The sequence below is a fragment of the Danio rerio genome, chromosome 13, assembly GCF_049306965.1.
Source record: "Danio rerio strain Tuebingen ecotype United States chromosome 13, GRCz12tu, whole genome shotgun sequence".
NCBI lineage: Eukaryota > Metazoa > Chordata > Actinopteri > Cypriniformes > Danionidae > Danio > Danio rerio.
In genome coordinates, this window is record NC_133188.1 from 31,185,001 (window position 1) to 31,195,000 (window position 10,000).

The 10,000-nt window shown below is 44.6% G+C and overlaps 16 non-coding genes across 16 annotated transcripts; all 16 read left to right on the forward strand.

Moving 5' to 3' along the window:
* The first annotated feature begins 387 nt into the window (after window positions 1-387).
* Window positions 388-459, forward strand: trnap-ugg (transfer RNA proline (anticodon UGG)). The gene has a single exon. It is a non-coding gene; the product is annotated as a tRNA-Pro (tRNA).
* A 662-nt stretch (window positions 460-1,121) lies between these two features.
* trnap-agg (transfer RNA proline (anticodon AGG)) lies at window positions 1,122-1,193 on the forward strand. Its single transcript has one exon. It is a non-coding gene; the product is annotated as a tRNA-Pro (tRNA).
* A 97-nt stretch (window positions 1,194-1,290) lies between these two features.
* Window positions 1,291-1,362, forward strand: trnaq-uug (transfer RNA glutamine (anticodon UUG)). The gene has a single exon. It is a non-coding gene; the product is annotated as a tRNA-Gln (tRNA).
* Window positions 1,363-2,701: 1,339 nt separating this feature from the next.
* On the forward strand, window positions 2,702-2,773 carry trnaq-uug (transfer RNA glutamine (anticodon UUG)). The gene has a single exon. It is a non-coding gene; the product is annotated as a tRNA-Gln (tRNA).
* A 436-nt stretch (window positions 2,774-3,209) lies between these two features.
* On the forward strand, window positions 3,210-3,281 carry trnap-ugg (transfer RNA proline (anticodon UGG)). Its single transcript has one exon. It is a non-coding gene; the product is annotated as a tRNA-Pro (tRNA).
* Window positions 3,282-4,112: 831 nt separating this feature from the next.
* On the forward strand, window positions 4,113-4,184 carry trnaq-uug (transfer RNA glutamine (anticodon UUG)). Its single transcript has one exon. It is a non-coding gene; the product is annotated as a tRNA-Gln (tRNA).
* Window positions 4,185-4,620: 436 nt separating this feature from the next.
* trnap-ugg (transfer RNA proline (anticodon UGG)) lies at window positions 4,621-4,692 on the forward strand. Its single transcript has one exon. It is a non-coding gene; the product is annotated as a tRNA-Pro (tRNA).
* Window positions 4,693-5,354: 662 nt separating this feature from the next.
* On the forward strand, window positions 5,355-5,426 carry trnap-agg (transfer RNA proline (anticodon AGG)). The gene has a single exon. It is a non-coding gene; the product is annotated as a tRNA-Pro (tRNA).
* A 97-nt stretch (window positions 5,427-5,523) lies between these two features.
* trnaq-uug (transfer RNA glutamine (anticodon UUG)) lies at window positions 5,524-5,595 on the forward strand. Its single transcript has one exon. It is a non-coding gene; the product is annotated as a tRNA-Gln (tRNA).
* A 428-nt stretch (window positions 5,596-6,023) lies between these two features.
* trnap-ugg (transfer RNA proline (anticodon UGG)) lies at window positions 6,024-6,095 on the forward strand. Its single transcript has one exon. It is a non-coding gene; the product is annotated as a tRNA-Pro (tRNA).
* Window positions 6,096-6,926: 831 nt separating this feature from the next.
* On the forward strand, window positions 6,927-6,998 carry trnaq-uug (transfer RNA glutamine (anticodon UUG)). The gene has a single exon. It is a non-coding gene; the product is annotated as a tRNA-Gln (tRNA).
* A 436-nt stretch (window positions 6,999-7,434) lies between these two features.
* On the forward strand, window positions 7,435-7,506 carry trnap-ugg (transfer RNA proline (anticodon UGG)). The gene has a single exon. It is a non-coding gene; the product is annotated as a tRNA-Pro (tRNA).
* Window positions 7,507-8,337: 831 nt separating this feature from the next.
* trnaq-uug (transfer RNA glutamine (anticodon UUG)) lies at window positions 8,338-8,409 on the forward strand. Its single transcript has one exon. It is a non-coding gene; the product is annotated as a tRNA-Gln (tRNA).
* A 428-nt stretch (window positions 8,410-8,837) lies between these two features.
* trnap-ugg (transfer RNA proline (anticodon UGG)) lies at window positions 8,838-8,909 on the forward strand. The gene has a single exon. It is a non-coding gene; the product is annotated as a tRNA-Pro (tRNA).
* A 662-nt stretch (window positions 8,910-9,571) lies between these two features.
* trnap-agg (transfer RNA proline (anticodon AGG)) lies at window positions 9,572-9,643 on the forward strand. Its single transcript has one exon. It is a non-coding gene; the product is annotated as a tRNA-Pro (tRNA).
* A 97-nt stretch (window positions 9,644-9,740) lies between these two features.
* trnaq-uug (transfer RNA glutamine (anticodon UUG)) lies at window positions 9,741-9,812 on the forward strand. Its single transcript has one exon. It is a non-coding gene; the product is annotated as a tRNA-Gln (tRNA).
* The last annotated feature ends 188 nt before the right edge of the window (window positions 9,813-10,000 follow it).

The following is a 10,000-nucleotide window of genomic DNA, read 5'->3' on the forward strand; positions in this document are numbered from 1 at the left end:
AATGAGACCAATTTTAATCACACCAATTAGTGAGTGGTTGTGATACTAGGTGCTGACATAGCTATTTGATGCTATCACGATCCTCCTCCAACAACGACTTACATAATATTATGTGTTTTTGCCATGCAGCTTAAATCTGTGAAATGGATAAGATCAATTTACCTCACTGAAGCTAGTGGACAAAAACAACAGCAATTTTAAGGCGACTCAACTTGTCGTTCTAGGGCTGCGAATCTTGTTTTGGGCAGGAGAAGCCCCGGGTCCATCTGACGCACAAGCCCGACTTCAACACTTGAGCTTCTGAAATTACGTTCTGACTCAATTTTTAAATAAAGAATTCTAACCATCTGCTGCTGCTGGTTCCATGTGAAAATGTCAAGCTTTAGTGGCTCGTTGGTCTAGGGGTATGATTCTTGCTTTGGGTGCGAGAGGTCCCGGGTTCAAATCCTGGACGAGCCCTTGCAGGTGTCATGTGTTTTACAGGGCAATATGGCTTTCATAAAACCTTCTTTCGAAGAATTCCAGTTTGTCAGCAGTTAGTATCGCCACATATAACATTCCTTGTCTGGTGGACTAGGAGTATGATCTTCGCTCATGCCGTGAGAGCTCCCAGGTTCAAATTTCAGTTGAGCCCTTACAGATATCTTCTGTTTTGTAAGGGTATTGTGGCTTACACAGAGGCCTTTTTCTGAGAATGCCGGTTTGTCAGCAGTTAGTGTTGTTATGTAAAGTTGCTGTCTTGCAGTGGCCCTTGGGTCAAGTGGTATGATTCTGGCTTTGGGTGCAAGAGTCCAATCGTCCAAATCCCGGACGATCCCTCGCTGCTGTCTTGTGTTTTACAGGGCATAATAGCTTTCATAAAAATGTCTTTTGAATACTTTCACTTTGTCAGCAGATAGTATCGCCACATAATATATTCCTTGCATATTGGCTAGTGGCTTGCTGGTCTAGGAGTATGAATCTTGCTCATGCCGCGAGAGCTCCCAGGTTCAAATGAATGGGTAAGCCCTTACAGTTGTCTGGTATTTTGTAAGGGCGTCGTGGGTCACCCAGAGGCCTTTTTCAGAGAATGCTGGTTTGTCTGCCGAAAGTGTTGCCATGTGAAGCTGCTGTTTTTCACTGGCTCGTTGGTCTAGGGGTATGATTCTCGCTTAGGGTGCGAGAGGTCCCGGGTTCAAATCCCGGACGAGCCCTTGCAACTCTCTTTGGTTTGGAGGGACATCATGGCTTTCACAAAGGCCCGTTTCAACGCTAGTGTGCAAGCATTAGATGTCAACTGAGGAAGGTCTTGGTTCCGTGGTGTAATGGTTAGCACTCTGGACTTTGAATCCAGTGATCCGAGTTCAAATCTCAGTGGAACCTTTTCCTTCTTTCCTTACAGCTTCAAATCAGTGAAATAAATGAATGAGACCAATTTTAATCACACCAATTAGTGAGTGGTTGTGATACTAGGTGCTGACATAGCTATTTGATGCTATCACGATCCTCCTCCAACAACGACTTACATAATGTTATGTGTTTTTGCCATGCAGCTTAAATCTGTGAAATGGATAAGATCAATTTACCTCACTGAAGCTAGTGGACAAAAACAACAGCAATTTTAAGGCAAACAAGTGACTCAACTTGTCGTTCTAGGGCTGCGAATCTTGTTTTGGGCAGGAGAAGCCCCGGGTCCATCTGACGCACAAGCCCGACTTCAACACTTGAGCTTCTGAAATTACGTTCTGACTCAATTTTTAAATAAAGAATTCTGACCATCTGCTGCTGCTGGTTCCATGTGAAAATGTCAAGCTTTAGTGGCTCGTTGGTCAAGGGGTATGATTCTCGCTTTGGGTGTGAGAGGTTCTGGGTTCAAATCCCGGACGAGCCCTTGCAGGTGTCATGTGTTTTACAGGGCAATATGGCTTTCATAAAACCTTCTTTCGAAGAATTCCAGTTTGTCAGCAGTTAGTATCGCCACATATAACATTCCTTGTCTGTTGGACTAGGAGTATGATCTTCGCTCATGCCGTGAGAGCTCCCAGGTTCAAATTTCAGTTGAGCCCTTACAGATATATTCTGTTTTGTAAGGGTATTGTGGCTTACACAGAAGCCTTTTTCTGAGAATGCCGGTTTGTCAGCAGTTAGTGTTGTTATGTAAAGTTGCTGTCTTGCAGTGGCCCTTGGGTCAAGTGGTATGATTCTGGCTTTGGGTGCGAGAGTCCAATCGTCCAAATCCCGGACGATCCCTCGCTGCTGTATTGTGTTTTACAGGGCATAATAGCTTTCATAAAAATGTCTTTTGAATACTTTCACTTTGTCAGCAGATAGTATCGCCACATTATATATTCCTTGCATATTGGCTAGTGGCTTGCTGGTCTAGGAGTATGAATCTTGCTCATGCCGCGAGAGCTCCCAGGTTCAAATGAATGGGTAAGCCCTTACAGTTGTCTGGTATTTTGTAAGGGCGTCGTGGGTCACCCAGAGGCCTTTTTCAGAGAATGCTGGTTTGTCTGCCGAAAGTGTTGCCATGTGAAGCTGCTGTTTTTCACTGGCTTGTTGGTCTAGGGGTATGATTCTCGCTTAGGGTGCGTGAGGTCCGGGGTTCAAATCCCAGACGAGCCCTTGCAACTCTCTTTGGTTTTGAGGGACATCATGGCTTTCACAAAGGCCAGTTTCAACGCTAGTGTGCAAGCATTAGATGTCAACTGAGGAAGGTCTTGGTTCCATGGTGTAATGGTTAGCACTCTGGACTTTGAATCCAGTGATCCGAGTTCAAATCTCGGTGGAACCTTTTCCTTCTTTCCTTACAGCTTCAAATCAGTGAAATAAATGAATGAGACCAATTTTAATCACACCAATTAGTGAGTGGTTGTGATACTAGGTGCTGACATAGCTATTTGATGCTATCACGATCCTCCTCCAACAACGACTTACATAATGTTATGTGTTTTTGCCATGCAGCTTAAATCTGTGAAATGGATAAGATCAATTTACCTCACTGAAGCTAGTGGACAAAAACAACAGCAATTTTAAGGCAAACAAGTGACTCAACTTGTCGTTCTAGGGCTGCGAATCTTGTTTTGGGCAGGAAAAGCCCCGGGTCCATCTGACGCACAAGCCCGACTTCAACACTTGAGCTTCTGAAATTACGTTCTGACTCAATTTTTAAATAAAGAATTCTGACCATCTGCTGCTGCTGGTTCCATGTGAAAATGTCAAGCTTTAGTGGCTCGTTGGTCTAGGGGTATGATTCTTGCTTTGGGTGTGAGAGGTCCCGGGTTCAAATCCCGGACGAGCCCTTGCAGGTGTCATGTGTTTTACAGGGCAATATGGCTTTCATAAAACCTTCTTTCGAAGAATTCCAGTTTGTCAGCAGTTAGTATCGCCACATATAACATTCCTTGTCTGTTGGACTAGGAGTATGATCTTCGCTCATGCCGTGAGAGCTCCCAGGTTCAAATTTCAGTTGAGCCCTTACAGATATCTTCTGTTTTGTAAGGGTATTGTGGCTTACACAGAAGCCTTTTTCTGAGAATGCCGGTTTGTCAGCAGTTAGTGTTGTTATGTAAAGTTGCTGTCTTGCAGTGGCCCTTGGGTCAAGTGGTATGATTCTGGCTTTGGGTGCGAGAGTCCAATCGTCCAAATCCCGGACGATCCCTCGCTGCTGTATTGTGTTTTACAGGGCATAATAGCTTTCATAAAAATGTCTTTTGAATACTTTCACTTTGTCAGCAGATAGTATCGCCACATTATATATTCCTTGCATATTGGCTAGTGGCTTGCTGGTCTAGGAGTATGAATCTTGCTCATGCCGCGAGAGCTCCCAGGTTCAAATGAATGGGTAAGCCCTTACAGTTGTCTGGTATTTTGTAAGGGCGTCGTGGGTCACCCAGAGGCCTTTTTCAGAGAATGCTGGTTTGTCTGCCGAAAGTGTTGCCATGTGAAGCTGCTGTTTTTCACTGGCTTGTTGGTCTAGGGGTATGATTCTCGCTTAGGGTGCGTGAGGTCCGGGGTTCAAATCCCAGACGAGCCCTTGCAACTCTCTTTGGTTTTGAGGGACATCATGGCTTTCACAAAGGCCAGTTTCAACGCTAGTGTGCAAGCATTAGATGTCAACTGAGGAAGGTCTTGGTTCCATGGTGTAATGGTTAGCACTCTGGACTTTGAATCCAGTGATCCGAGTTCAAATCTCGGTGGAACCTTTTCCTTCTTTCCTTACAGCTTCAAATCAGTGAAATAAATGAATGAGACCAATTTTAATCACACCAATTAGTGAGTGGTTGTGATACTAGGTGCTGACATAGCTATTTGATGCTATCACGATCCTCCTCCAACAACGACTTACATAATGTTATGTGTTTTTGCCATGCAGCTTAAATCTGTGAAATGGATAAGATCAATTTACCTCACTGAAGCTAGTGGACAAAAACAACAGCAATTTTAAGGCAAACAAGTGACTCAACTTGTCGTTCTAGGGCTGCGAATCTTGTTTTGGGCAGGAGAAGCCCCGGGTCCATCTGACGCACAAGCCCGACTTCAACACTTGAGCTTCTGAAATTACGTTCTGACTCAATTTTTAAATAAAGAATTCTAACCATCTGCTGCTGCTGGTTACATGTGAAAATGTCAAGCTTTAGTGGCTCGTTGGTCTAGGGGTATGATTCTCGCTTTGGGTGCGAGAGGTCCCGGGTTCAAATCCCGGACGAGCCCTTGCAGGTGTCATGTGTTATACAGGGCAATATGGCTTTCATAAAACCTTCTTTCGAAGAATTCCAGTTTGTCAGCAGTTAGTATCGCCACATATAACATTCCTTGTCTGTTGGACTAGGAGTATGATCTTCGCTCATGCCGTGAGAGCTCCCAGGTTCAAATTTCAGTTGAGCCCTTACAGATATCTTCTGTTTTGTAAGGGTATTGTGGCTTACACAGAGGCCTTTTTCTGAGAATGCCGGTTTGTCAGCAGTTAGTGTTGTTATGTAAAGTTGCTGTCTTGCAGTGGCCCTTGGGTCAAGTGGTATGATTCTGGCTTTGGGTGCGAGAGTCCAATCGTCCAAATCCCGGACGATCCCTCGCTGCTGTCTTGTGTTTTACAGGGCATAATAGCTTTCATAAAAATGTCTTTTGAATACTTTCACTTTGTCAGCAGATAGTATCGCCACATAATATATTCCTTGCATATTGGCTAGTGGCTTGCTGGTCTAGGAGTATGAATCTTGCTCATGCCGCGAGAGCTCCCAGGTTCAAATGAATGGGTAAGCCCTTACAGTTGTCTGGTATTTTGTAAGGGCGTCGTGGGTCACCCAGAGGCCTTTTTCAGAGAATGCTGGTTTGTCTGCCGAAAGTGTTGCCATGTGAAGCTGCTGTTTTTCACTGGCTCGTTGGTCTAGGGGTATGATTCTCGCTTAGGGTGCGAGAGGTCCCGGGTTCAAATCCTGGACGAGCCCTTGCAACTCTCTTTGGTTTTGAGGGACATCATGGCTTTCACAAAGGCCAGTTTCAACGCTAGTGTGCAAGCATTAGATGTCAACTGAGGAAGGTCTTGGTTCGATGGTGTAATGGTTAGCACTCTGGACTTTGAATCCAGTGATCCGAGTTCAAATCTTGGTGGAACCTTTTCCTTCTTTCCTTACAGCTTCAAATCAGTGAAATAAATGAATGAGACCAATTTTAATCACACCAATTAGTGAGTGGTTGTGATACTAGGTGCTGACATAGCTATTTGATGCTATCACGATCCTCCTCCAACAACGACTTACATAATATTATGTGTTTTTGCCATGCAGCTTAAATCTGTGAAATGGATAAGATCAATTTACCTCACTGAAGCTAGTGGACAAAAACAACAGCAATTTTAAGGTGACTCAACTTGTCGTTCTAGGGCTGCGAATCTTGTTTTGGGCAGGAGAAGCCCCGGGTCCATCTGACGCACAAGCCCGACTTCAACACTTGAGCTTCTGAAATTACGTTCTGACTCAATTTTTAAATAAAGAATTCTAACCATCTGCTGCTGCTGGTTCCATGTGAAAATGTCAAGCTTTAGTGGCTCGTTGGTCTAGGGGTATGATTCTTGCTTTGGGTGCGAGAGGTCCCGGGTTCAAATCCTGGACGAGCCCTTGCAGGTGTCATGTGTTTTACAGGGCAATATGGCTTTCATAAAACCTTCTTTCGAAGAATTCCAGTTTGTCAGCAGTTAGTATCGCCACATATAACATTCCTTGTCTGGTGGACTAGGAGTATGATCTTCGCTCATGCCGTGAGAGCTCCCAGGTTCAAATTTCAGTTGAGCCCTTACAGATATCTTCTGTTTTGTAAGGGTATTGTGGCTTACACAGAGGCCTTTTTCTGAGAATGCCGGTTTGTCAGCAGTTAGTGTTGTTATGTAAAGTTGCTGTCTTGCAGTGGCCCTTGGGTCAAGTGGTATGATTCTGGCTTTGGGTGCGAGAGTCCAATCGTCCAAATCCCGGACGATCCCTCGCTGCTGTATTGTGTTTTACAGGGCATAATAGCTTTCATAAAAATGTCTTTTGAATACTTTCACTTTGTCAGCAGATAGTATCGCCACATTATATATTCCTTGCATATTGGCTAGTGGCTTGCTGGTCTAGGAGTATGAATCTTGCTCATGCCGCGAGAGCTCCCAGGTTCAAATGAATGGGTAAGCCCTTACAGTTGTCTGGTATTTTGTAAGGGCGTCGTGGGTCACCCAGAGGCCTTTTTCAGAGAATGCTGGTTTGTCTGCCGAAAGTGTTGCCATGTGAAGCTGCTGTTTTTCACTGGCTTGTTGGTCTAGGGGTATGATTCTCGCTTAGGGTGCGTGAGGTCCGGGGTTCAAATCCCAGACGAGCCCTTGCAACTCTCTTTGGTTTTGAGGGACATCATGGCTTTCACAAAGGCCAGTTTCAACGCTAGTGTGCAAGCATTAGATGTCAACTGAGGAAGGTCTTGGTTCCATGGTGTAATGGTTAGCACTCTGGACTTTGAATCCAGTGATCCGAGTTCAAATCTCGGTGGAACCTTTTCCTTCTTTCCTTACAGCTTCAAATCAGTGAAATAAATGAATGAGACCAATTTTAATCACACCAATTAGTGAGTGGTTGTGATACTAGGTGCTGACATAGCTATTTGATGCTATCACGATCCTCCTCCAACAACGACTTACATAATGTTATGTGTTTTTGCCATGCAGCTTAAATCTGTGAAATGGATAAGATCAATTTACCTCACTGAAGCTAGTGGACAAAAACAACAGCAATTTTAAGGCAAACAAGTGACTCAACTTGTCGTTCTAGGGCTGCGAATCTTGTTTTGGGCAGGAGAAGCCCCGGGTCCATCTGACGCACAAGCCCGACTTCAACACTTGAGCTTCTGAAATTACGTTCTGACTCAATTTTTAAATAAAGAATTCTGACCATCTGCTGCTGCTGGTTCCATGTGAAAATGTCAAGCTTTAGTGGCTCGTTGGTCTAGGGGTATGATTCTCGCTTTGGGTGCGAGAGGTCCCGGGTTCAAATCCCGGACGAGCCCTTGCAGGTGTCATGTGTTATACAGGGCAATATGGCTTTCATAAAACCTTCTTTCGAAGAATTCCAGTTTGTCAGCAGTTAGTATCGCCACATATAACATTCCTTGTCTGTTGGACTAGGAGTATGATCTTCGCTCATGCCGTGAGAGCTCCCAGGTTCAAATTTCAGTTGAGCCCTTACAGATATCTTCTGTTTTGTAAGGGTATTGTGGCTTACACAGAAGCCTTTTTCTGAGAATGCCGGTTTGTCAGCAGTTAGTGTTGTTATGTAAAGTTGCTGTCTTGCAGTGGCCCTTGGGTCAAGTGGTATGATTCTGGCTTTGGGTGCGAGAGTCCAATTGTCCAAATCCCGGACGATCCCTCGCTGCTGTATTGTGTTTTACAGGGCATAATAGCTTTCATAAAAATGTCTTTTGAATACTTTCACTTTGTCAGCACATAGTATCGCCACATAATATATTCCTTGCATATTGGCTAGTGGCTTGCTGGTCTAGGAGTATGAATCTTGCTCATGCCGCGAGAGCTCCCAGGTTCAAATGAATGGGTAAGCCCTTACAGTTGTCTGGTATTTTGTAAGGGCGTCGTGGGTCACCCAGAGGCCTTTTTCAGAGAATGCTGGTTTGTCTGCCGAAAGTGTTGCCATGTGAAGCTGCTATTTTTCACTGGCTTGTTGGTCTAGGGGTATGATTCTCGCTTAGGGTGCGAGAGGTCCGGGGTTCAAATCCCAGACGAGCCCTTGCAACTCTCTTTGGTTTTGAGGGACATCATGGCTTTCACAAAGGCCAGTTTCAACGCTAGTGTGCAAGCATTAGATGTCAACTGAGGAAGGTCTTGGTTCCATGGTGTAATGGTTAGCACTCTGGACTTTGAATCCAGTGATCCGAGTTCAAATCTCGGTGGAACCTTTTCCTTCTTTCCTTACAGCTTCAAATCAGTGAAATAAATGAATGAGACCAATTTTAATCACACCAATTAGTGAGTGGTTGTGATACTAGGTGCTGACATAGCTATTTGATGCTATCACGATCCTCCTCCAACAACGACTTACATAATGTTATGTGTTTTTGCCATGCAGCTTAAATCTGTGAAATGGATAAGATCAATTTACCTCACTGAAGCTAGTGGACAAAAACAACAGCAATTTTAAGGTGACTCAACTTGTCGTTCTAGGGCTGCGAATCTTGTTTTGGGCAGGAGAAGCCCCGGGTCCATCTGACGCACAAGCCCGACTTCAACACTTGAGCTTCTGAAATTACGTTCTGACTCAATTTTTAAATAAAGAATTCTGACCATCTGCTGCTGCTGGTTCCATGTGAAAATGTCAAGCTTTAGTGGCTCGTTGGTCTAGGGGTATGATTCTCGCTTTGGGTGCGAGAGGTCCCGGGTTCAAATCCCGGACGAGCCCTTGCAGGTGTCATGTGTTTTACAGGGCAATATGGCTTTCATAAAACCTTCTTTCGAAGAATTCCAGTTTGTCAGCAGTTAGTATCGCCACATATAACATTCCTTGTCTGGTCGACTAGGAGTATGATCTTCGCTTATGCCGTGAGAGCTCCCAGGTTCAAATTTCAGTTGAGCCCTTACAGATATCTTCTGTTTTGTAAGGGTATTGTGGCTTACACAGAGGCCTTTTTCTGAGAATGCCGGTTTGTCAGCAGTTAGTGTTGTTATGTAAAGTTGCTGTCTTGCAGTGGCCCTTGGGTCAAGTGGTATGATTCTGGCTTTGGGTGCGAGAGTCCAATCGTCCAAATCCCGGACGATCCCTCGCTGCTGTCTTGTGTTTTACAGGGCATAATAGCTTTCATAAAAATGTCTTTTGAATACTTTCACTTTGTCAGCAGATAGTATCGCCACATAATATATTCCTTGCATATTGGCTAGTGGCTTGCTGGTCTAGGAGTATGAATCTTGCTCATGCCGCGAGAGCTCCCAGGTTCAAATGAATGGGTAAGCCCTTACAGTTGTCTGGTATTTTGTAAGGGCGTCGTGGGTCACCCAGAGGCCTTTTTCAGAGAATGCTGGTTTGTCTGCCGAAAGTGTTGCCATGTGAAGCTGCTGTTTTTCACTGGCTCGTTGGTCTAGGGGTATGATTCTCGCTTAGGGTGCGAGAGGTCCCGGGTTCAAATCCCGGACGAGCCCTTGCAACTCTCTTTGGTTTTGAGGGACATCATGGCTTTCACAAAGGCCAGTTTCAACGCTAGTGTGCAAGCATTAGATGTCAACTGAGGAAGGTCTTGGTTCCGTGGTGTAATGGTTAGCACTCTGGATTTTGAATCCAGTGATCCGAGTTCAAATCTCGGTGGAACCTTTTCCTTCTTTCCTTACAGCTTCAAATCAGTGAAATAAATGAATGAGACCAATTTTAATCACACCAATTAGTGAGTGGTTGTGATACTAGGTGCTGACATAGCTATTTGATGCTATCACGATCCTCCTCCAACAACGACTTACATAATGTTATGTGTTTTTGCCATGCAGCTTAAATCTGTGAAATGG